This window comes from Camelus bactrianus, chromosome 16 (genome assembly GCF_048773025.1).
Source record: "Camelus bactrianus isolate YW-2024 breed Bactrian camel chromosome 16, ASM4877302v1, whole genome shotgun sequence".
NCBI lineage: Eukaryota > Metazoa > Chordata > Mammalia > Artiodactyla > Camelidae > Camelus > Camelus bactrianus.
This window is the reverse complement of record NC_133554.1, coordinates 9,408,449-9,435,739: the sequence shown is the minus strand read 5'-3', so window position 1 is coordinate 9,435,739 and position 27,291 is coordinate 9,408,449.

Genomic DNA, 27,291 nt, shown 5'->3' with positions numbered 1-27,291 from the left:
AATGAATGATTTCTGCTGCTAAAGAACTTGGCATGGGTAAGGTGCTAGTGCTGGGGGACCCCTGGGTGTACAGAGGAGATTTTGGAGCCCAGGGTGGGATACAGGGACCACTGCTTAGCTGGTGGTGCCACTGCTCCTCCCGTGGCCCGCGGCAGGCCCATCCTTCACTCCCTCCAGTCTGTCCACCCTATGCAATCACGTCGAGTCCTGTCCGTTTTACCTCCAAAATATCTCAGCTCTGTCCATATCTTTCCACCTCCGCCGCCTCCACCTTGTCCCAGCTGCCTTCCCTGTCTGTAAACCCTCCTGCCTGTCTGCACGACATCCCACGGCCTCCCACACTTCTTTTCATAAAAACCAGAGTGAGGTCTTTTTTTAGGCATAGACCTGTTCCTGTTACTCCCACCTTAAGAACCTTCCTGACAGACAGAGCTTCTTCCCCCAGCCACCGCCTCTGCCTCTCCTCCTGCTGTCTGGTTCCGTCCGTTCTGTGGGATGGCCGTGACCCCTCTACACTACCCCAGGGCCCTTGCACATCCTATTCCTTCCACTTGCAGCATGTAGGAAAAAAAGGCACTGGAAAATGAGGGGGACAGACAGGATAATCTAGGGACCCCTGCTCTGACACTCCAGGCATCTTAGGTGGACGGGGAGGGCATGACATTGCTCTGAGGGTGCTGGGAGGTGGAGATGCAAAAGCGCCATCCCCGCTGGGGACGGGAGGGTCTACTGGTTTGGCCCTCGCTTTCTAAGGCTGCCTGGTACCCTCCTCCCCTTGAAACTCAGCATCACATATGCCGAGGAGCAGACCAGGGAGACAATTTGTTATCAGAATGACCAAGTTCACTTTGGGCATATTGAAGAAAAAAAAAAGAAAGCGATTTCCTAGTGTCTAAATCTCATTAAAAAAGCAATTTTGCAATCAATTACAATGCAATTTAGCCACTAACTGTTTAATTATAGTAAAAAAAAAAAAAAGACAAAGAAGCTGCAGAAGTGAGTTTGTTCTCTCTGTCCCCATATTTTTGAGACAGGCCGAAGGAACTTGTCTTTGGAGGGCTCTGGAGTAGAATGAGAGGCCGGTTTGGACCAATTACCTTACAAGTTAAATTTTTCGTGTCCGTATATCATATTTGCCTGAGGATGTTGTATTGTTTGGAGTACACGGGAGGGAGAGAGGTTCTTTTTTCTCCAAGAGCCCGGATCTTTCTTACTCAGTCACGTGCTATCAAAATGATATCAATCTATGTGTCTTCTGTTAAAGGAACATGATTTCCATAAATTATTATATGTTTAATGCGGCGGTAGAATTTGCCTTCTGGAACCCTCTCAGTGGAGGAATTGTGGAGGTGAAACAGAGACTGTTGTCTACAGAGTGCTGGGGGAACTCAAGGCTGGGGAGAGAGGTACAGGGAGGTGGAGGTGGGCAGGTTGGCATCTGGGCCACGCGGCAGGGAGCACCGCGGATTCAGGACTTGTGTGTTCCTGATCCTGAGGGAGAGGGGCGGGGTCTCCTCAGGCCTCGCTGTTGTGAAGAGTAGTGTGGAATCCGAGGCACTGATACTGGTCCTACCGTGGAGTCTCTTCCCATCACCTTTTCCTCAGGACCATTCTCACTCAGGGAACCCCGGCTCCTCTTCTCAGCCCTCTGGCCTGAGTCTGACTGCCAGCTGTTCTCCTGGTGGACGCTTTCCGGTCCATGCACTGTGGCCGTGAGCATCACTCACCCCATCCTTCTGGCCCACTGGAAGGGGATTGGCTCCCATCTTGCCAATGGGGATATTGGCCCCAGGGGACTGAACACCTGGGTCTTTGGAAATATTCAAGGGAGGTTTACTTTTGCTTTTCTTCTGCCTGTTTGGTGTCATGAGGGCCAGGGGTATGCCTGTGGAGGGTCCTTTTTGGTATCAAGTGGCAGAAAGGTTACGGCAGGTGCTCTGGCTGCAGAGGATAAATCACTAATGTTGGTATTCTTGTTCTTAACAACGTCTGCATTAATGCTGCACGTAGGCTGGAAGATGCACTAAAGCCACTGAGGGAAATGATGCATTTCAGCCCCTGGGGCGTCAGTGACACAGTTGGTGCCTGATGCCCACAAAGCTTCGGCCGGGGTTTACGTTCACAGGAATCTTCACATCCAGAAATTCTGTTCCTTGACCTCAGGCTGAGTCTCAGCTCTATCTTAGTGTAAGCCCTGATTCTGGTAATGGGCTGAGGACTGAGCCCAGCCATGGGCTGAGTTCTGATCTCGATTCCAGACTGAGCTCTGTCCCTGGCCCAAGACTGAGGTCTGGAAACCAGAGTAAACCAGCCTGATCTCTGCACAGCCACGCCCGGCCCCTCCATTGTCACAGGCACATGCTGTCATCACAGGGGAGCCCCCTGAAGAGCACAGCCTTTCTCCTGCTGGGACATGACTTGCATCCAGGTCCTGCACCCACAAAGCTTGGAGCCTCCCACCGGTGGAGGAAAGCTGGTGAAGGCTGCCTCAAACCTTAAGTGCTGCTGCTGAACCGTGTGGAAGGAGGCCTGAAGAGGATGAAAAAAGTGAGCATGTTTCCTAAACAGCAGCTGGGCCCAGCACCTGCTCAGGAACATCCCTTTGAAGATGCTACCACCTCCTCTAATGTCCCCCATGCTGTGGACCTCAGGTTAGTGTTCCCCCAAAATTCACATGTTGAAGTTCTCATCCCCAATGTGATGGTATTTAGAGGTGGGGCCTTTGGGAGGTGATCTGAGTTAGGTGAGGTCATGAAAGTGAGGCCCTCGTGACAGGATTAGTGCTCTTCTGAGAAAAAAAAAAAGAGACACCAGAGCTCTCTCTTTCAACCACATTGAGGACACAGCAAGCAGGCAGCCATCTGCAAACCAGGAAGAGGGTCCTCACCAGATGCCTACTCCACAGGGACCTGGATCTGGACTTCTCAGCATCCAGAACTGGGGGAAATAATATTTGTTGTTTCAGTCACTGGTCTCTACGGCATTTTGTTACAGCCTCCCGAACGGACTAAGACCCTTCCCTGCCTTTTTGGCTGCAGGCTGTTCATTTGATTTGGCTCATCAGGCACTGCCTCTGGGAGGTCCTAAAAAAATAATGATGGTGATGATGATGGTGGTGATGATGGTGGTGGTTGTGATGGTGTTGATGACAGTGGTGATCATGAAGGTGGTGATGATGGTGGTGGTTGTGATGGTGTTGATGACAGTGGTGATCATGAAGGTGGTGATGATGGTGATGATGATGGTGGTGGTGGTGATGGTAATGATGACAGTGGTGATGATGGTGGTGGTTGTGATGGTGTTGATGACAGTGGTGATCATGATGGTGGTGATGGTGGTGGTGATGGTGATGATGACAGCAGTGATGATGGTGGTGGTGATGATGATGATGACAGCAGTGATGATGGTGATGATGATGGTGATGGTGATGATGACAACGGTGATGGTGGTGGTGGTGGTTATGATGGTGATGATGACAGTTGTGATGATGATGGTGATGATGGTAGTGATGATGGTGGTGGTGGTGGTTGTGATGGTGATGATGATGATGGTGATGATAATGGTGATGATGATGGCTAGTACTTAAATGGTACTTACTATGTGCTGGGCACTGGGTTACCTATTTTCCTCATATGATTTTATAGACACATCGCAAATAGCTCTGTACGATCCATATTATTATTAGTCTATTTGACAGAGGGATCCAGTGACTTCTAGTGGTCCAGGAAAGATGCAAACTTAGGCTTTTTTGACTTCATGGATGGTGATATCACCCCTTCCCCCCCAAGCTGCTTCCCAAGAACAACTTTATGCAGAGAAGTGACATGGTCCTATCTGCACTTTAGGAAGATCATCTGGGTTGTGGGTGCGCAGCAGTGAATCCTCCACAAGAAGAAGCCAAGGAGCTAGCCGCCCCCCCCCCCACCTGCCTGTTTGAACTCATCCTAGGACATGACAGCTTAAAGAGGAAAAACTGTGAGACCCAAGAGGTGGCTACAGCCTTAAGGCCCAGCTCCTTCCCAGCATGTGTCCCCAGTCTGCCTGGCTGGCCTTGACCACTCCGTTTCTACTTTATCTAATTTTCAATCAGCCTGGCTCTGGGCCATGCTGCCCAGACAAAACACACAATTTTGTATTAATTTCCAGCTTTGCGTTAACACAGCACTTTTGGGGCCCTACATTAACACAATCTGAAGAACAAGAGGGTTCAATCTGGGGGGGACGTTAGAGGAGTCTGACTCCTGGGTGGGGAGGGGAGGCCCTGTCAGGACGTAGGAATGAGAGCTGCCATCACTGGGCTTTGGGGCTGGAGGAGGGAGCGAGCTGTGGCCTCTTGGGGATTCAAATGCTATTGGAGGCTGGATGGGTGGGTGGGTTGGCCATTGTGGGGGAGACAATGCTGCTCTCAGCCTTGATCGTTGGTAAAGTGAGTGCAGACTCTGTGTGTCGATTTGTCCTCGTGTCCCTCCTCCGTCAGAACGGCTTCCACAAGTTCCCCCTGGTGATAAGGTTCACGGTGCTCTGCCAGATGGCATAGTCTCCCGCTTTCCCAATCCTCCAGAGGCTGTTGGAAACACAGCCGAGCACTCTTACCTCAAAATTACATTAAGGTGTTTAATTAACAGAAATGACTCCGTAACCCATAAATCACTCTAAATGCGCGTACCACATGCAGACACACGAAAGCTGGCTCCCTTTGTCCCTGGGGACTCAGCCACGTCACCCGCCGCTGTCACATCAAGCTGTGATCTTCACTTGGTCCTCAGGAAAAACATTGGCAGGGTTGGGGTGCAGGCTGAAGAAGGAAGTCGTGAGGTGTCCCCCTGCCCCAGAATTGTTCCCCAAAGGCACTGAGTTCGTTCCTCTTTAAAGTCCAACAGGTGAGTTCCTCAGGGCCTGCTCCAGATGTTGGAGCTGGTCCGCCACCTTCCTGCCCTTAGGATGGAGGCTGCGAGCCATGTAGTTCTGGTGAGCTGCTTGGCCTGCCCTCCCCCAAGAGGGGAGGCATCGCAGGGTCTCTCACGATTCTGCTGTGGGTGGGAAACCCAGAGCCACTTACTATATGATCTGCTGGGTGCCACACTGGCTTTTATCCCCGCCCTCCTGGGCACTTCTGTTTTCTTCCTTTTGTCTCTAGGACCTCACTGGTGGTTCTCTCAGGCGTTGCTTTGCCTCTGATGATGTACCAGGGGCCTTTCCATAGCATACATTTCTGGTCCAGAGCCTTGTTGTAATAGCCCCCAATCTGATGGTTCTCAACCCACAGTACCACTCCCCAGGGGACCCGTCCAACTCCAGAGTGCGGTTTTGGTTGGACCAAAGATGGAGGAGGTGCCTAGTGGTCCTGCAGTGTTCTCAACAAATTATCTCTTGTTCTACTGGACCTTGAATGTCCAGACAGACTTTCTTGTAGGTGCCAAACACACATATCTGAACCTAGAACATAAGTACTATGTTTCTTCTTTTTTTGGGGGGGGGAGGTGTTGGGGAGGAAGGTTATATATATATGTAATTTTTCTGGTGGGGGAGATACTGGGGATTAAACGTAGGACTTTGTGCATGCTGAGCATGTACTCTACCACTGAGCTATCCCCCTCACCCCTTTAAGTACTTTTTCCACTTGGCTTTTAATCTATACCTAATAGTCCAGGAATGCAACTGTGGTGTAAGTCAAGGGGATTTTGTATTTTGTTTTGTTCTGAGCATTACCAACAGTTGTTCGCCATTTTGGAAATCGTTACTGATGGTAATGATGTTCTCAGTATCTGAGTCACCAGTATAACACTCCTGTGCGACTCTGCCTGTAAACATAAGAGCCTGATTACTTCATTATGTCTTCTAGGGCAATTATGCCTAACATTTACATATTGAAATAGATGTTGTTTGATTATAATTTATTTTCCTCTCATTGTCCCTTATACTATGGTTAATGAATTATTTTGAGTTTTTAAAAAAATTGAGTTTAGCTCGGTTCCGTTTTCCATGTTTTCATTTTAAGGATAGTAGATGGTGCTATGGTAGACTGTTTATGGCCACAAAACTCCCACACCCAAGTATGCCTGTCCCTTTGCAAAGTGACTCTGCCACTCCTCCTGTTCACAGGAGGTCTGTTTCTTTATCTCCTGGAATCTGGGCTGGCTTTGAGACTTGCTTTGATCCACAGATTATGGTAGAGTGATTTTGTGTGACTTTCAAGTCTAGCTCTTAAGATGCTTTGCAATTTCTGGTGTCAGCCTCTTGGCATACTATCCCAAGACCATTAGGCTAAGAAGCTGCTCTAGACCACAAGAGGATGGAGGTGAACTGAGGTGCCCTAGCAGACAGCCAGACCAACTGCCAGGCATGTGAGCAAAGCCATCTTAGATCTTCCAGCCCAGTTCAAACTTTTAGCAAATGCAGGCTTACAAACAAAGCCAGTAGAGGAACATTTCAGCCAACCCATAGAAACATGAGAAATGATAAATTGTTGTGCCTTCAGCCACTAAATTTTGAAACAGTTTGTGATATACCAATAATTAACTGATACAGGGAACTTACAAAATTTTTTTTTTCAAAAAAAGCCTTGAGAATCAAACAACAGGTATTGAGCACCTGCTGTATGCTGGACAGAGTGTATCCTGATTCATATTTCTGAGGCAGAGACTGGCAGGCATGGTTTATAAAGTCTGGGCCCAGGGGAAGGAGATGGGGACCCTGTTGCCAGAACAGACACTCATGGTGAGAGCTGGGTTTGGAGGTAAGGCAGAGGCTGTTAACTGAGACCCTAGACTAAGGCTTTACCAGCAGCAGGAGGACTCAGGCTGAGTAACAAGGTGGGACTGGGCCACCCTTAGTCTCACCCTTAGTCTGACTCAAGTCAAAATGAGCATCAGGATCCAACAGCCTTGAGTTGAGGAAGGGTGAGAGGCAGAAGCAGATTTTGCCCTTTAGAGGACAAAAACTCTTGACAAATTTACAACTTCCCTTACAAAATTTATAGCAAAGCAACACTGAGTGTAAAAAAGTTCAATAAAATTTTGATTCATTCCCGCACCTACCTTTATTCTCTTTTAAAAGAAATATAAGAAACATCAGTTATAAAATATAAAAAATACTTTGGAATTACTTCTAGTTCTGATCATTCTGGAATGGTTTCTATCAGAACAGCTTTCCTACAGAGAAGAACTGTGAACTCTGGACAATTGTGAAGGTTACAATTTGAAGACACTGTGAAGTAAGTACCTCCAAATGGAAAGATAATGGAGGATATGCTACCTTTAAGAGAAAGGAGGTTCACTGGATGAGACGCTCATTTCTCTGGCTTTTTCCAATGTCACTCCCCAGTATAGGCTGGCTGGGACTTAGGCAGAGGGATTCAGTCTTATTGGATGAGAGTTCAGCACTTCCAGAGTAGAAAGAGGTTGAAAGTATGAAGATGCCACAGAGGGGCCCCTGAATCTGCATATACTCATCTCAAATCCTTGGATGATCTTCGAAATGCACATGTGGACAGCAAATATCAGGGAGCCCCTCAAAAAACAATAGCTACAAGGCTAAAGGAACTGAACACAGATTATAGGGGAGACAGAGTTTGTAGTTTAATATAATCAGATTAGAAATGCTTGGTGGATCCTTGAGCTTTCCACTGGAATTCAAGAAGGGCCAAGCCATGGGAGTGGAAACTATATCACAGGACCAGGGATTTACTCTAGGACTAAGCATAACTGAAACAAATTTGCTTTAATAATGTGTAAAACTAAGTTGCTAAAAACGCAATGTGATTAACTAGTAAATTAACTATTTAATAGAATAAAAATCAGCTCTCATCATGGAAAAAAACACAGAATCCAGAGTCTACAACACATTCTATCAATGACCAGTAGACAATTAAAATCGCTAGACACAAAGAAACAGAAAACATGGTCATTATTCAAAAGAAAAAATAGTCAATAGAAGCTGACTTCAAAATGACCTAGAGGTTGGAAGTAGCTGACCGGTCTTTAAAAAGAAGCCATTAAAATATACTAAGACTAGATCATAATGATGAGCAGATGGGAGAAAAAAGATAAAAATAAGAACCAAATGGAAATTCCAGAATTGAAAACTAAAATATCTGAAGCAAAAAACTTAATAATGGGCTTAATAGCAAATTGGAGATGCCAGAAGAAAGGGTGAGTGAAACTGAAGAAATTACCCAGTCTGAAGAATAGAAAAAAAAAAAGAGTAATTGAAATAAAATGAAACTTGCTCTCTGTGGCCTATGAGACAATATCAAGTGGCCTGTTGTATGTGTAATTGAAGTTCTAGAAGGAAGAGAGAGAGAAAGTTGGGCAGAAAAAAATATGTGGAAAAAATGATGTCCTAGATGTCCACAGATTTTATGAAAACATAAACTTACAGATCTGGGAAACTCAGCGAACGCTGCAGCTGGATAACTACAAAGAAAACTGCTATCTAGGCACATTATCATCAGACTACTGAGAACCAAAGAAAGGGAAAAAACTTGAAATCAGAGACTAAACCCACTTTACATACTGAGGAGAACAATGATACCAATGAGAACTGACTTCTCATCAAAAACAACGGGGATCCTATGATGATGGAATGCCTTTTTTTTTTTTTTAACATCAACTCAAAATTCTAGAGCCAGTGAAAAATATCCTTTTCATGTAAAAACATGAAGGTAATATACAGTCATTTTCAGTTAAACCAAAGATGAGCAGATCTGCATGTCACAAAATGCTGAAGGAAGCTTTTCAAGATGAAGGCAAATGGCACCAGGTGGAATCTCGGATATAAAAGAAAGGATGAAGAGTGCTGGTGATGGTGAAATGTCAGGAAATATTTTTAAAAACCCAATAGTTTTCCTTCTTTTGGTATTTTTAAAAGACAAATGCCTGCTTCAAGGAAAAAGTAGAGCCTTGTATGGTAGGGTTCATAATGTATGAACATGGAAAAAAATGACAACAGCACAAGGGATGAGGTGGGCAGGTGTAATTTTATTTTTGTGAGATGCTTACATCAAAAATACACTTTGGGTACCCCAGGTGGGCTGGTGTCCCAGGTACACAGACTGAGTGATGGCACCAGCACAGGGCAGGCAGCCCCAGCTGTGGGGAGAGATGGAGAAGAGGGCAGGGGGCCAAGAAGCCCCAGTAGCAGGGGCTGTTCAGGATGGAAGAGGTCTTTGGGCTTAGGGTAGACCTTTGGGGTCACTGAGACTAAAAGGCTCCGGGCAGGAGCCACATGGCCATGGAGAAAAGCAAAAGCTCTTGAGGTTTTAGAGCTGAAGGGAAACTTTGAGCCAATAATCTCTTCCCCTCCTTACATCTTACAGATGAAGAAACTGTGACCAGGAGTGGTGAACCACCACCCTGCAGAGCATTGGCTACTTAGTAACTGCGTTCAGGATTTGAACCCACGTCTTCAGGTCCTGAACTCTGCTCTCTTCCCCACACCTACGTCCTTAAGCCCCTCTAGAGCACCCTGGGAGAGCTGACTCCCTGGCCAGGTGCTTTAGAATCATCTACAGATCCTCCCAAGAGAGACTGCAGGACCGTTAATCTCTTTTTGCTCCAGAGAGCAAATAACATGGTACCCTTTACTGGAGGAAAGCATCCCCAGGATGCCTGATACAACTAAGAACCCAGCACGAAGCCTTTATCTTGTTTCCATCAGCATAACCTGCTTGGAACATGAAGTCAGGCTTCTCCCTGGTACCTTATCACTGAGAGGATCAGTCATTTCAGTGGGGTGTGGGGAGCCGTGGTGTGCACACTCAGCTCGGCTGGGAGGATGCGGCTCAGCTAGCTGCCAGTCCTGTCTGTCAGCAGAGGAGAAGCTCTGGTCTTCAGGAGGGGAAAATCCTACAGGTCCTTTCCACTCTGAGGAGGGCACCGTCTCAGCCTACCTCACCACCTGGAGGTGAGGGAGGGAGTGTCACCCCCAGGCTGGGCTCTCTGTTTCCCACTTTCGGCCTTAGGTAGAGAAGGTGGTACAGTCAGAGGCAGGTAGAGGCTCCACTGAGCTTTTGCTTCCTTATATCTGGAATCTTCTCCCATCACACATAACACATATCTTATGTGAAATATGGATATTTTTTCTTACTGTAAACAAATTGAAAGGACATTTATAATTTTGCTTTTGAAATTATCTGCTCACAAGTAACTAACTTAATTGAGTGTTGATCCAGCTTTCTCAGACATCCTCCTGAATACTCGGGAATTCTTGAACGGTGACAAAAGCTAATCTAGACATTGTTTTCAAATGTAAGGAAAACTTTTTTTTAAATTTATTTTTATTGAAGTATAGTTGATTGACAATTTTGTGTTAGTTTCAGGTGTACAGCAAAGTGATTCAGTTATATATATATATGTATATATATATTCTTTTTCGGGTTCTTTTCCATTATAGGTTATTATAAGATACTGAATTTAATTCCCTGTGCTACTCAGTAGGCCCTCGTTGTTTATCTGTTTTATATATGGTAGCGTGTATGTGTTAATCCCAAACTCCTAGGAAACCTTTAATACGTTCTAAATTTAGCCGCTGATGAAGTCAACCTCCAAGTTCTGTAAGCTTTAAACACTTGATTAAATTTGATTTTGCAGTTTGCTTTTCATATTTTGGAGCCAATGATTCTTTTCCTTAAATATTTTCATAGACTCTAGGCTCTCCCCCATCACACCTAATGGATAAAATGACCTCATAGGCTGATGGAAAAAACCAGGACACCTGGGGCTCCCATTTCTGTTCTGCTGGTCACCCTGGGTGAGGGCCCAGCCCCTTCTGAGCCTTCCTTTCCTCAGTGGGACAGTGAGGAGCAGAGTGAAGCCGACACTCAGATGCCCTTTTTGGGAACAGGCTGGATGGCAGGTAGAGCCAATCCGGGTAAGTCTAGAGCTTTGACAGACAGAAGCTGGTGGCTGGCTACCCCCTACGTGGCAGGTGAGGGGTTAATCAGGCTGGAACCCAAGCCCAGAGCTGGGGCCTCAGTTGCCCTGAGCAACAGGTGCTGTTCTGTGCTGTGACTCACATGGATGTGGGCTTTGTGAGTGGGCTCCGGCCACACACAACTTCCTGCCTGTGACGCTGGCTTCTAATTCACAGCGAGCATCCTGAGTCACAGCCGGAACTTCTCCCGCCTCCCAGTGGAGGGGCTGCCTCCAGCCCGTCTTTGGGCCAGTGCCCCAGGCAGGGACCTGCCTCCACTCCTAGGTGCTGGGACTGCATGGGAGCAGGCTCTGAGTGCCGCATCTCTGGGGATGGAGGAGGGGAACACGCTTGGGGGCTGCCAGAGCCAGAGCTTCCCTCAGACCTTTCTAGGCTATTTTTAGGGGGGTGCAGGATGCAACCCCCACTGCTTAGCTCCTCACCACCAAACCCAGAAATCTCCACCCCCCCCACCCCCCCACCCCCCCGAAATCTCTACCACCCCATACACTCTATTTCCAGCCAGGCAGAACTTCTCACCAGTTCTCCAACATCTGCTTTCCTGTTCCTGGGCTGTTGTTTATAACCGTCCCTCCTGCTTTATTCTTCTGGGATCTGACTTTTGACTATGTCCTTTTCTCTGGGAAGACATGCTTTTTCTCTTTGTCCCCATAGCTCTGCACTCAACCCTCTGTCCCAGGCTGTATCTCCTGTCTTTCTGTAAACTTTGGCCCACCCTGCCTTCTCTGCCTGGGAAGAGGTCTCTAGGAAGCTTCTGGGTGACAGACAGTGGGGTGCATTGCTGTTCATCCAGACTTGCTGTCCTCCTTTGCCAGGCTGCAAAGCTGGACTACATTTCCCAGCTTCCCTTGCGGTTGCATTGCCCTCATGATAGATTGTTCTCACCACTGGAAAGTGATGCGTGTGCACTTTCTGGGCTAAGGCTTTCTTTTTTTAATCAATGTTATTAAGGTGTAATTTACGTACAATGAAATGCACCATTTAAAAGCATACAGTTTGATGGATGTCCCCACTACTGGATTGATGCAGACCGTCACCACCACAATCAAGTTATAGAACATTTCCATCATCCCAAAGGTTTTCTCCTGCGCCTTTGCAGTAGACCCCTCCCACCCCCCAGGCAACCATAGATCTGCTTTCTGTTACTTTAGATTGGTTTGTATATTCTAAGATTGCATATAAACGGAAACGTACAGCATGAAATCATCTGGGCTGGCTACTTTTGCTTAACGTAATGTTTTGAAATCCAACTATGTTGCGTGGAGCAGTAGGTTTTTCTTTTCTTTCTTTCTTTTTTTTTTTTTTTTTTATGCTGAGTAAGGTTCCATTGTATGAACCTGCCACAGCTTGTTTACCCATTCACCTGCTGGTGGATGCCTGGTTTGTTTGTATTTTAGGGCTACTATGGGGCAAACTCTTATGCACGTTTGTGTCCAGTCTGCAAGTGAACATGTATTTCCTATTGTCTTGGCTGCATGGCTCGTAGTGGACTCGCTGAGTCATAGGAGTTTGTGTTTAACTACAAGACACTGCCAAACTGTTTTCCTCAGTGGCTGTGGCATTCCTCCTTCAGCCATGTATAAGAGTTCCTGCTATCCCACACCCTCACCAACACTTGATACTGTCAGTCCCTTTGATTTTAAACACCCTGGTGGGTGTGTCACGGTATCTCACTGTAGTTTTATTTGCATTTCCTTGAGGACTAATGTTACCAAGCATCCTTTAACGTGCTTCTTGGTCATTTGCATATCTCCTCTTGTGAATGTTCTGAAAACTTTTGCCCACTAAAAAATGTCTCATTATTGAGTTCTAAAATTTCCTATATAGTCTGGATACATAGTCTTTGTCAGATATATGGATTACAAAAGTGATCTCTTTGTGATTTATCTTTTCATTTTGTTGGTAGTGTCTTTTGAAAAGAAGAAAATTTTCATTTGAATGCAGCCTGATTCATTGGTTTGTCCATTTTTTTTCTTTGACAGTTTATTCTTTTTGTGTCCTGTCTAAGAAATCTTTGTTCCAAGGTCGCTGGGTCAAAAACTTAAAAAAAAAAAAAAAAGATATGTCTTTCCTGTTTTCTTCTTCTTCTTCCCCTGGCTGGAAGCAGATGACACGAAGGGCCTTGGGGAATGGAGAAGCCAAAAGATGAAAGGAGTTTGGGATCTGATCACTGCATGAAGTAGAGTCACCAGCCAGGACCACCTCCCTCAGACTGGGCACAGAGGGCAGAAATGAATGTCTGTTGTGTTTGCATTGTTAACATTGTGGGTTTATTTTTTCATGGAGGGTTGGCCTGCCTGGAACTTTTATTTCTCCAGCTGTGCGGGTACTGTGCTTAGACCAGTAATCCCCAACGGAGGTACTGCCGATGGTTAAAGGGCCGTCACCACTCAGCACTTCTCTCTGTTCCTAAACATCCTCATTTACCTTCTCCAGATGATGAACTCAGAAGATCTGCCCATATCTTCACAGAAGTGTTAAGGTGTGGTACCTGAACATCAGAGAGCTGAGTGCGGTGGGGACAAGTCGGGTGCTGTGTTCCCCCACTCCCTTGTCCACTCAGTGTGGAGATGCCTAGGCCTTCAGTCCACTCACGATTCTCTTGCTCACCGTCTAGTCCCCCATCCCATCAGTTCTCCCTCTAAGTCTGTGTGGCGCTGGTTTTCGTCTCTGACTGTCTTCCAGCTCTACCTTCTGTGCTGTTATCAAGTTTCTTAGATGGGTTTGCACCCCACTGGGCAGTGTGTTATTTATCACATGTTCTCATCAGGTCCACTCCAGTCTCTTTCATCTTTTATTTTATTTATTTGAAGTTGTTTTTATTAACTGTAGGATGTGAACAAAATAATGTCTATGAACTATCAGTAAGGTGTGAAAAATATTGATACAATGAACAGCCATGTACCACCACCCAATACAGGGGAAAAAGATTATAAATACCTTTGAAGTTCCTTCTTTTTTTTTTTTTTAATTAATTTTTTTTTGCAAGGGGAGGTAATTAGGTTTTACTTATTTACTTATTTTATTGATGGAGGCACTGGGGATTGAACCCAGGACCTTGTGCATGCTAGGCATGCACTCTACTGAGCTATACCCTCCCCCTGAAGTTCCCTCTTTAGGATCATCACTTCCCATCCCCTTCCCTACCCTTGCAGGGGTAATTTACTATCTGGAGTTTTGTTTATCATTCTCCAGCTTTTCTTTACAATTTCACCACATGCTTATGTCTTTAAATTGTCATATGTGTTCGACACTTTCATCAGCAATATATGAGCTTAATGAGGAATAAGTTACATATCATAAAATTCAGCTATGGTGATGGTATAGTTCAATGATTTTTTTTTTAATTTGGGGAATTTATAAAGCTTGGCAACCATCACCACATCCCGTTTTAGAATGCCTCCATCTCCCTCCAAAGATTTCATGTGCTCATTTGCTGTCATTGAAAAAAATATATTCTAGTCAGTATGAAATGTATCCCACCATGGTTTTAATTTGCATTTCCTGGTGAAAATCGATATTGAGCGCTTTTCATGTCTTGGTGACTAGTTATCCATCTTCTTTTGTGGAATATCTTTTCAAGCCTTTCGCCCATTTTTAAAATTGTGTCACTTGTCTTTTTATTATTGGTTAGTAGTATTCTTTATATGTCCTGCATATGAGTCCCTTGTTAGATGTCTGCATCGTGAATATTTTTCTCAGTTTGCAGTCTGTTTATTAACTTGGTTAAAACTGTATTTTTAAAAGTGAGAATTTTAATTTCGATTAATTTGATTTGTTCATTTTTACTCTTATGATGATTATATGTACATATACTATATCAGCATAGTTTGAGAAGGGTTTCAATCGCCTTAATCATGAGAAATATGGGTCTTCTAGTGTAATTCTTGTTTAATAATACCTTTGCCAGTTTTTGGTGTCAGGGCTATTCTGGCTTCCTTAAGTGAGTTGGAAATAGTCCCTTCTCGATTTTCTGAAAGAGTTTGCTTAATACTGTTACTGTTTTTTCCTTAAATGTTTGATAAACTTTGTTGGTAAATCCATTTGGACTTGGAGTTTCTCTGTGGGTAAGTTTTTGATTATAAGTTAATATTGATTTAATATACATAGGGGTTTTTAGATTTATGCTTTCATGTTATGTTAGTTTTGGTGAGTTATCTTTTTCAAGGAGTTTGTCTGTTTCACCTAAGTTGTCAATTTATTGGCATGAAGTTGTTCATATCATTCCCTGATGTTCTTTTAATAGATGTAGACTCTGTGGTGATAGCCCTTCTTTAATGCCTGATATTTGTAATACGTGTTTTCTCTCCTCTTTTTTTTTTTTTAATTAGTCCTCTCTGGGAAGCTGTCAATTTTATTAACCTTTTCCAAGAAACAACTTTGACTCTGCTGATTTTCACTGCTGTCCGTCCAATTTTTATATCATTGATTTTCTCTCTTTCCCTTGCTTCCTGTTTTCTGCTTACATTAAGTTTCATTGGCTCTTTTTTTTTTTAACATCTATAGAAGCTTAGATCATTGATTCTGTGCCTTTTTTCTTTATTAATATAGGCATTTAAAAATCTAACTCTCTTTCTAACCTCCACTTTAGCTGTATCCCCCCAATGTTGATGAGTTTTGCTTTCATTATCACTCAGTTTGAAATATTTCCCAATTTCCTTTGTTATTTCTTCATTGAGCTGTAGGTTATTTAAATGTGTTTTGTTTAATTTACTGAGATTTGGTGGTTTTCTAGGTGGCTTACTGTCACTACTTTCACATTCAATTTGATCATATCAGAGAATAAACTTTTATGATTTCAATCTTTAAAAGAATTTTTGGAAACATGCTTTATGGCCAAGTATAGGGCTTGTCTTGTTGAATATTCCTTGTATACTTGAAAAGAATGTGAATTCTGTTGTTACGTGGCGTGACTGCTAAATGTCAGTGAGGTCAATTGGTGGACAGTATTGTTCAAATCTGTGTTCTTACAGGTATGATGATTGTGAGGATGGATTAGGAAGACATGCTCTGTTTTGGGGGGGAATTAGCTGATGAGGATTTATTTGCAGGGGACTGAGTTTTGGTGTAAGACTCTTAGTCAAGAACCATATAGGTCACAAACATAGTCTATCTAAACCAACGGATGAAAAGGGTGCCTTGGCTAAGATTGCTCGATTTGCTTAATTTGCTAGTTGCTGTGGGCCTATTGTGTGTCTAAATCCTATCTCTGGGGAGCTCAAGGAGAGAGGGTAAGCTTTCATCAGGAGGCAAGATAGTGCCCTGGGATTAAGCATATGCCGTGCCCCCTTCCTTTAGAACTGAGCATGCTCAGTGAGGCAGGGTCTGCTCTGGTGCCTTAGATGAGGGACTTGATTGACTTGGTACTGAGCATGCTCAGTGGACGGTTCCCCTGGGGACTGAGCCCGCATGCTCTTTTTAACTGTTCAGCTCTAATATTTGCTGTTCTTGTCCTGTGTGACTGTTGGAGCCCAGGAGTTGTTAAACCACCAAAAGGCAGAGTTTATTTAGAGTTTTCAAAACCAAGCATTCGTTGTTCAGATGGGGAACGTTGAAGCCCAGAGAATGACAGGGAATTGATCAAGGTCACACCATAAGTTGGTGCCAATGTAGGAATAAGTATTCAGATTGCTTGTCTTCTCTTCAAAACTTGGTGTATTACAATATTTCAGCCATGGGCTGGGATCTGAGACAATCCAGGATAGCTGATTTTCTGTGGGTGTTCAAACAAAGAGGACCAAGATGCAGAGTTTTCCTCTGGCTTCACTTTTCAAGAAACCTTCTCTCTCTCTTTTCCCCGAGAGCAGGTGGGAGGGAGGAGAATGGCCATGGCCATCTTGCTGTTCTTGGTGGTGCTGTAACCCCCATGAATTGTTTCCCCTCAGGACTGATTTATTCGGGGCTGAGGTTACAGTCTGTGAACAGGAGCAGAGGGGAATGCTGCCCAGAGATTTGTGGCTTAATTGCCCCGAGCAATTGGGAAGGCAAGGAGGAGAGGAGAGTCCTTTAGGGGGAACGGGTAATTGTTTGTGTACAGAAATCATATTGTGCTTGTTCCAAAATGTTGGCAAACTGTCATGTATCGGCGGGTGAGCGTGCATACGTGCATGTGTTAGTTACAGCAATTTACTTAGCCTATCTCTCAATCTGTTGGAAAAATGGTGTTGCCATGAGGGCCTGACAGTTTGTTTTTTCTGCTTAAGCAAAACATAAATTATCTGGCCCATTAATATCTGGGTGCTTTAATCCGCTATTAGAGGGAAAAAGTAAAAATCCTGCATCAAGATGAATGTTTGCTTTTAAGGTGATTAATAATACATGGGCCCTGACACATTCATCACTCTGCCAGTGGCCTCAGCCAGGAAAGAGGGAAGGAAACAGACCGGGAATGTCATGGATCTGCTGCTCAGTGCCTCACCCAAATGACCCTTTCCGCCACCTCCCTTCCTCCAGAGCTTTCACTAGCTCCCTATTGCCTTTATCATAAAAGCCAAGCTTCCATCTTTCAGGGAACTGGCCCCATCCTACCTGCCTACCTGGAGAACCTACTGTGTGCTTAGCCCTGCACTGTGGGGGAGACAGGAGAAGGAGGGGAAGTGTCTCTGTTCTCAGAAAATTTTCTGTGCATTAGAGAGAAAAGAACAGCTAACAGAGAGGAATCAGTACCCTCACAGGAGAGTGAGGAGTCTGGTGTTAGATTGGCAGGGGCAGACTGCAAGGACTGTCAGAGCTGAGAGGAAAAAGTTGACATGCTGGGCTGGAGGAAAAAGTTGACATGCTGGGCTGGGTGGTCAGGGTATGCTTCCTGGAGGAGGTGGGCTACAGCTGGGCCTTGGGAAATGAGAAACCTGTAGATAATCACAGTCATAGATACTGGTTATTGAACAGTGAACATCATGCTTGGAGCTTTTTGTGTATGCTTGCTTCTCCATCTCATAGCCCTGTAAGGTAGCTATGACTAACCTCTTTTTGTGGATAAGAAAATTGAGGCTCAGAAAAGCAAAGGCCCCTCCCTGGCATTGCACAGTGAGGAAGGAGCAGAGCCAGGAGGAGCGCTCTATGCTGGGAGGCTCTAAAGGCTGTGAGTCTGAATCCAGTGCTGTTCACCCCATTCTTAGCAGGAAGAAACCCTGAAGAGCGGAGAACCCTGGTGGAGTATGGTACATGGGTGTGTGTGGGCAGTACCATGTGGGCAGAGGTTGGCAGTAAGACCCCTGTCAGGTGGGGCATGTCACGGGACAGCCTGGATGCCAGGCAGAAGGGACATTACCTGGTGCCATGAAACACAGGCTGCTGTCCCACCTTGGACCTTGGGCTATCAAGCACCACTGTGTCCTCTGGGTGTTGGGCTTCCTCCTTCCATTTTGGGAAGAAGATGCTCAGGAGTCCATTTCTCTCCTTTCTCTGATCAGCTCAGCCTCATCATCTCGCAGCTAGAAACTGTGGCAGCCCCCAGGCTCACTGCCTCAGGTGACGTCTGTCCACAGTGGCCACCAGCATGATCTTTGTAAAGCACAGACTTGGCTGCGGGGCAGCCGCTGTTCCCAGTGCGCCGGCAGCCCCTGCTTTCCACAGCGAGAAGCCCGGCTCCTCAGCCTGGTCCTGCCTCCCTCCTGCGCTTTTGCGCTCTCTCCTGCTTCCTCTCTCTGCAAGGTGCTCCCCTCCCCCTTTTTTGCAATGGGAGAACTTCTATCATCCCTGGAGGCTCTCATTCCAAATGTGCTTCCTCCGGGAAGCCCTCCCTGTGGGCAGAAGGAATCACTCTCTGAGATCTCAAAGGACTTCCATCCTTTCCAGCTGGCCAGAAACCTAGTCCTTCTTCCGACTTCTTGTTTGTCATCTCTCCCAGTCCTGGAGGGAGTGGAGCGAGACAGGAGCAGGTCCGGTGGTCGGGTTCACGTGGGTGGCAGCCTGAAGGTAGACCTGGAGCTTTGGCCAGTTCTGCCAGCAGCATTTTATCCAACGATCCCACAAGAACTTAGAGTGTCCATTTAGTGTTAGACTCCAGGCTGGGCACTCAGGACACCGAGATGAGTGAGAGAGACCTGGGCCCTGCCATCCTGGGGCTGACAGTCCAGCAGAGGGACAGACCTTCAGCAAATAACGGCTGCCCTGCTTGGGAAATTGTCTGAGCTGCGTCTGAGCTGAGCAGAAGGACTGCTGGTAACAGGTGTTTGCCAACCCAGGGTGTCTCTCTGTGCCCCCATGATGCCAGTGTGAGATGTAGGTGAGTGTCCAGGTGGAAAGGAGCCACAGGCTATGGGTGTCTGGTTGAAGACGGACCTGGAAAGCCGCACTGGTCCTGTTTCAGCCTCGGTCTGGAGATGCCATTCCTCATTTTTTCTGTTTTAATTAAGCTGCATTATTTCTGGGGATAGAGTTGTTCCTGCCCGAATCTGGCATACCTCTTTTTGCAGGATGCTGTCTCTACTGGTCTCAAAGGTTCCCCTGGTTGTGAGTTGTTCCAAGAAGAGGTCTGGGAGTCACTGTCTGTGAATTGATACTCAGAGGCTTCTGTGTTGAGAGACAGACACTGTTTATTATGGCTAGATCTGCAGATTGCATGTTTTTATTTCTCAGAGAGTTCATTTTAGGCTCTGCTAAGATCTAAATGAACTGGTGCCAGCGCTTGGACTTCCTTCTGCCTCTGCCGGGTCGAGGTCCAGCAGGTGAGGAAGGTGCCCATGTGTTCTGCTCAGGAGGGGATGATGACAAAGCTGCGTGTGGGGAATGGAAAAAGGCTCATCACTTGGGGTCTTGGGCAAGACCTTTGCCCCTGGGATGGGAGAGTGTCACTCTGCTGTGGGGATCACTTTTGGGGGCCTCTGAGCAGATAGAGGGGATAATAAGGAGGTTTCCACCTGGGTTTATGGGAAGGCTTCATTCAAGAGGTGGCATGACCTAGTTTGAAGATCAAAAACCATTTCCATGGCTGGGGGAGATTCTATCTGGAGTGACTGAGATGAGCTGATGTGAGGGTTGGAAGTATTAAGGGCAGGATCACTGGGTGTGGGGGGCAAAGGGAGTAGTCAGGGTACAGGTAGGGGCCCCCAACATAGAGGCTTTGGATATAATATAAGGGGTTTGTAACTTTCCATCATTTTTTTTATTTTAATTTTTTGAATTATGAAGGCAATGCATGTTTATTATAGAAAAAGTTGAAATTTCATAAACAGAGAAGTAGAAATTAGTAACCTGTTATTTTGCCATCCAGAAGCAACTTTTGTTTTTAGCATTTTGTTTCCTTTGTCTTTCATTGCTACAGATTTTTCACATTCTTGAATTCATATTACATATATAATTTTATATCTTCTTTTAATACTACTGAAATGTCCCGTACCTTCTTCCACATTATTGATAGTTTAAACTACTTTCTTTCCAATTATGTGCCCTCTGGAGATGCCCTCAGTGCCTGGTTTTCCTCTATTTACTGCTTTATTCTCTTAGACAAGTAAGTCTCATCCTTGGTTACATAGTACAATCACCTGGGAGGCTTTAAAAAATGTACCCAGACCGATGAAATCAGAAACTCTGAGTGGGACGGGGTATCAGTGCTTCTTAGATATTCCCCTGGTGAGTCTAACATGAAGCCAAGGATGAGATCCCCTGAGTTAGATGGAAACACTCTTTGTCATGCTGGCCACGTCGGCCAGTGAAGTTCCTCACCTGTTGTGTGGGTCTCAGACTCATATTGAATGGACTTAAAACCAGAACCACCAGGTATCTGGGAGTAATCCAGTGGAAGAAAAAGAAGAAGGCAAATAAAATCATGATAAATATATAATGCCACCACCACTCCTACCACCATCTTTAGAGATGTCTCTAAAGGAGTAGGTGTCTTTTGTTGTTAATCTGCAAAGACTTTTATCTACACTGAGGAACTGGGCTTCCTCTGTCCCATGCAGTTCCGTCAATCCCAGTGCTTCCTGTACAACTCTGCCCATCAGGATTGGTCCAGAGGGAGGGCACGTGACTCATACAGGACCAATCAGATTGCTCCTATATGGAATTGGTGGATAAGATACAGGATGCCCAGTGAACTTTGAATTTCAGATGAAAAACGAATAATTCTTCTAGCAAAAGTATGTCACAAATAGTGCACGGGGCATATTTATACTAGAAAACCGCTTATTGTTTATCTGAAATTCAATTCATTGGGCATTCTGTATTAAAAAAAAATGTCCGGCAATCTCACTCCCATGCAGTTTGCTCTGTGAGTGCTGGGGTGGTAGGGTCTTCCTTAGTCTGAGTTAAATGTGACTTCCCAGACCACCTTCTGTAATTGGATCTCCACATTTTTCTCTATGATACTTATTTCCTTCTTAGCGCTCACTACACTGTGTGGTTCTTTTATGTACCTTTTTTTGTGTATAGGTTTAATCTCTCTATTGGGGCCCCTGATATAACAGGAGCTCTGCCAGGCAAAGATCCTGTCCCCACAGACCCCCACTGCCCATCAACATTTATTTATGAGGATTCTTATGTCCTCATTTGAGATTAAGTTTCTCCGGAGAGGATTTCTATTTGTCTTTGCAGCGCCTGGGAGCACTCCCTGAGGTTTTGGGGACCTTAGAGGGAGTGTAATTTTGGATCTCAACGTTGTGAAAGAGGTAGCTTGTATTTATAAGAAGTTTTTCCCATATCAACCAATGCCAGGGTCAAGATGAGTTTCTCTGCTGTCTCTTTGTGGAGATGCTGTTTTATTTCTTATTCACTTTCTGAGTGGGTAGTCCTTTGGGATCTCAGCTTGAAGTAGGGATTCCACATCAGAACTCCTGCCTTGGGCTGGGGTTAGGTTTTATCTCTGGTCCCCTCAACCTCCCGTCATCTTCAGTGAAGGACTTTGGTCTCCAGGGTTTTGCAGAAACCTTCAGGGAGAAAGTCGACTTTAGCACTGATTTTCTTTCCAGACTTCTTATTTCTCTTTGTTTCAGGGCTTTGCAGATTTCTTACTTTTGTGCCAGCTCAGTAATGCATTTAAATAGATTTAAAAGAAATTTTGTCCAATCATTTAGTAGTTTCCCTCGGGAGGGTCTCCTTCAGGGAAATCAGATCGGTACTGCTGTTGGAAATAAGCTATCAGGTTATTCTTTAGAAATTCAAGTTAATTTCTGATTAAAACCACCATCAACTTTGTCAGTTTGAGTTTCCCTTTTACCTTCCCCCTTGGGTGAGTGGGAGACTCTGTAGAACCATCGCATGAATGTGGGGCAGGGCGTCCCTGTTCCTAATCTTCTGTCCCCACATGGACATAGGTGGACATGATCCACTGGAATGACCTCTGAGCCATCCCTCAGGCCACAAGACGATTTCAGATCTGGTGACACTCATAGGTAATTTTGTACCTCTCTTAGGGGCTATACCAACACCCTGCCAGGGCCTGGGGTACAGAGAAGCACTCACTCCCGAGGGCGGGGGTGGCGGGGCGCAAGAGTGCAGTTCGGGGGTCCTCGTCTAGTGGCTCTGATACAGGGCCCAGCCCTGATCACTTGCATTCCAGGGGACAGCGTGGGTGGGAACAGTCTTGGCTGCGGGCCTGCAGCTGAGCTGAGACCGACTTTGAGGAGTTCAGAGCTTGACTTGAGGGTCCAGGAACCTGGTAAGTGAGCAAGTCTAGGGGTCAGAGAGCCCAGCCGGTGGCCTGGGGTAAAAGGGAGGGGGCTGTTCCAAAGATCAGGTGTTGCTGGCTCAGGAAAGTGAGTCCGGAACTGGCAGTGATTGAAGATGTCCGTGGGCTGGGGGAGGGGCCTCCTTCTGCTGATCTCCAGGTATCTTGGGAGTTGGAACCAGGATTCAAATTTCAGGTGGCCTCCTTCTCCCCTAGTCCTCCCTCCCCTTCTCTCCCCTTCCCTCTGTCCTCTCCTTGCCACTTTCCTTTATCTTAAAGCATCCATTAAATTTTTACGTACTTAAAAAACAATCATTTTTCTTTTCTTTATAAAAGTAGTATATGTTCACTATAGAAAGCTTAGAAAATGTAGCAAAGTACAAGGAGGGACTTAATCTTCACCCCCAATCCCATCTACTATTTGCATCTATTTGCTGTATATGTTTGTACGTTCACCACATATAAATAATACACACATAATTTAATAATTTATATTATAAAATTGGACGATATTCTTTGGCTTTACTTGATAGGCTGCTTTCATTCCCCACTTAATTGATTTATTGTAAAAATTTTTATTGCTCCAAGCATTCCTTGAAAAGATTATTTGGAATGGGCCATACATTCCACTGTGTACATGGAATATCAGGTAATAATCGAGTAGTATCCATGTAGATGTTTTCCAGCTTTTCAACTTTGTAAATAATTCCCTGATGGACCCCTCGTGCAAAAATTTTCATGTGTATCTCTGATTTTTTTTCCCTGTGCATACATTGCTGTAAGTGGAGTTGCTGGTTAATTTTTTTGAGGCTTTCAGTAATCCTAGAGAATTGTTCTACAATAATGTGATAAATATATGTACATATGTCACATAAAGTGCCAAAGAATTGTGTCTTCTGCTAAAATCATGCGCTAAAAAGGACATGACTTATGGGAAAGCCATGTCAGATCACTCAACATTTATGCTATGTTGTCACCGCAACGCTAATAAAAAAATAACAATGCTAATAAAAGTGCTATTTAAAAATTAATTACGTTTCTAATAAATAGAGCAACAACAGTGTTACCTCAAAAAGTTGCTGGCTGGAAAGGGGTGTAAGGAAGGATGGGAGGTGAGAGGCTGAATGTTGGAGACAAAATGCTTAAAGATGCAAGCATCACCCCGTGGTAAGCTCTTTCAAGGCAGGGCGAGCAGGCAGACCCAGCCGGGAGGACGAGCGTGGGTGAGCGGGCTGCCCGAACCGCACCCCGCGAGGGCGGCCGGAGCTCAGCTGTTAGAGTGTCCTTTGGGTTCGGCGGCTGGTTCTTGGTGGCTTAAAACATAACCTCCTGGTGGAAACTGCATATGAACCAACGCAACCTCTGGCTCCTATGGGCATCCTTACCTTTTCTGCCAATCGCATCTGACCTCATTCTCATTACATAAGCACATGCAGCAGCAAAACAGGCTGGCTTGCAAAACTGCAGTCCAGAAAGTCTGTACAACGTACATCCGCTGTGAGTGTCTAAAAGTCCTTTGTCAGAGCTCACCCAACACTGAGAATTTAGGCCCTTTTAAATTTTGCCAATTTGATAGATGAGACACGGGATCTCATTTATTTTGTTTTGTTTTTAAACTTTTATTTATTTATTTTGCTTTTTGTTGTTGTTGTTGTTAATGGAGGTACTGGGGATTGAACCCAGGACCTCGTGCAAGCTAAGCATGCACTCTACCACTGAGCTATCCCCTCCCCCAGGGATCTCATTTTAAAATGTGCTTTTTTTTTTTTAACTAGCAGAGAAGTGGACTATTTTCGTATATTTCTTAGCCAATTATACGTCCTCTGTGAATTGTTAGGGCCTGTGTGTTGCCTGTTTTTCTGTTAGGGTGTTTGTATTTTTCTTGTTAATCTTTATATATGAAGGTTATTACTCCTTTTTCTGTCATAATTGTATAAAATATTTTTCTCAGCTTGTCATTTGCTTTTCAGCTTTGTTTACGGTTCCTTGGAGGCACAGAAGTTTGAAAATGTTGTCATGAAATCTACAGCTTTCTTCCTTCACTGTTTCTTCCATTGTTTAGTGTTTAGGAACTTCTTCCCTGCTAACCAATCAGTGAAGCATTTATAAATATTCTCTTCCAGATTTTTTTAGAGTATCTTTTTTTTTTTTTACATTTAATTTTAAAAATTGGTCTTGAACTTCTTTTGATGGTGTGATGTGACAATCTAATTATTAAAATTTCCATATATTTCAGTTTTCCCCAATATTAAAAAAAGTATATAATCCTTTAAGTTTCTGGTACTTCTTATACATATTAATCTTTTATTATTATCAAGCAAGTCTACTTAGGGTTGACATATCCTATTTCAGTATCTGTATGCCAAAATTTCCCCTATTTCAGTTATTGTAGATTTATATACTTTATTTTTAAAAAAACATTTTGTTTATTTTTTGGGATTGTTTTGTTTTTGTTTTGGGGGGAAGTAATAATTAGGTTTATTTATTTACTTATTTTAATGGAGGACCTGGGGATTGAATCCAAGACTTCATGCATGCTAAGCACGCACTCTACCACTGAGCTATACCCTCCCCACCCACCCCCCCGATTTATATATTTTACATACTTAAATATCTCAGATGCAATCTCTCCTTACTCTATTTTCACCCAGGGTTTTCTTAGCTGAAAATTTCATTGGTTCCTTCTTCCAGATAAGCTTAAGTTTATCCACTGGGAATTTTTATTAGGGATGTGTTAAACCAGGAGTTGGCATACTTTTTTTTTTTTAATGGGTCACATACTAAATATTTCAGGTTTTGTGGGCCACACAGAGTCTATATTTCCTCCTCCTCTTTGTATTTTTAAAGTAATTTTTAAAAACAAATGTAAAATATAAAAACCACAATTGAAGGGCTGTAGAAAACCAGACCATAGGCTGGATTTGGCCTGCAAGCTATAGTTTGCTGATGCCTAATTTAAACCAGTTGTCAGTTTGTTAGGGCCCCTGTAACAAAGCCCCATGAACTGAGTGGATTAAAGCAACAGAAATGTATTGTCCTACAGTTCTAGATGTTAGACGGCTGAAATTAGTGTGTCGGCAGGCCCGTGCTCCCTCTAAAACCTGCAAGGGAATCTTTCTTTGCCTCTTCCTGGCTTCTGATGGTTTGCTGGCAATCTTTGGTGCTCCTTGTCTTGTGACTGCATGACTCCAATCTCTGCCTCTCTTATCACATTGCCTCCTTCCTGTGTGTCTCTGTCATCATATGGCCATCTTCTTATAAGGACACCAATCTTATTGCATTAGGGGCCCACATTACTCCACATGATCTCATTTTAACTAATTATATCTTTAGCATCCGTATTTCCAAATAAGGTCATATTCTCAGGTTGTGGGCTTAGGACTTCACCATATCTTTTTAGGTAGGCTACAATTCAACCCATAACACCAATAAATAAATTTGAGATGAGTACAAATTGAATAGACTAGAAACAGAAATCTTTTCAATGTCAAATATTTTCATCTGACAACACTATATATGTGTTATGTATTAGTTAATTTTGTGACATCAAACCATCCTTGCAAACCTGGTTAATTCCTATTTATTCATCAATGTGACTTTAAATTTTCTTGCTACTATTCACATCAGATTTTATATCTACCTTCCTAAGCAAGCTAGATCTTCAATTTTCTTTCTTCTTATGCTATGTTAAGTGTTATCAAAACCATGCTCCCTCCATAGAATGAATAACTTAATTTTCTGTGTTTGTCTACATTGTGGGAGCAGTTGATATAACATGGGAATGAATGCTTCTTGGAACATCTCAAAGAATTCACCAGTAAAACCACCAGGTCCTGTGGCCTTTTTCGGGTACATAATTTCTTGACAACTCTACATTTCCTACATGGCTACTGCTCCTTCTCTCAAAGTACACAGATTCAGATATGAATCATTAGAACACCAGACCAGAGCTCTTAAAATGCCCTCCTGCTCCTGGATACACAAAAGGTTCCACAGGTACCTCTGACTCTGAGCTCAGTGAAAGGACTTGAGACGGAGCTGATGGGCTCTGACATGGGCCACTCCCCAGGCAGAATGAGCTTGCTGATGCCAGGAATCAGGAGTTCACCTGCAAGTACACTGAACTGGCTGTTGCTGACTTGGATATGTCTGTGTACGTTGGAGGAGGTGTGCAGTGATCGGAGGGAGCACACATGGGAAACTGAGTGTGTCATACTCTACCTATGGATAGTACCTCTGGCAAACACCAAGGCGGCAACGTGGGGCCAAGGGCTACTGATGCTAGCCTTCATAAGAACCTGCCGACTCAGGTGGCCATCTTTCCAGTCCAGCCTAGCACACCAAGGGCTCACCTGTCACAACACCACTCCTCACCATATTTCTGTGCCCCCTACAAGGCATGGAGCACAGCTGCTCCCACTGGGTACCCACAGGCAGTACCATGTGGAACAGTCCATTAGGGTATCAGATTTCTGACCACTCTTGGAGCTGCTGCAATCCAATATGTTTCCCCATATGTTTGAACCTTTCTACAATTCTTCCATCTGTTTCTGGGAAATGTGAAGGAATTTAATGATCTTTTCTGGGGTTATTAAACTGACAGCTGTTGTCATTAATAGAGGACATTCTTTACTGTGGCGAACAAACGCTAGTCATAACTTCAGCCTGTCGTATGTGCTTCCGTTAATGACTAGAGCGTTTGTCTCAAGACTAGGGTTATGAACATGTAGGGGGTTCCTAAGCCAGCTTTG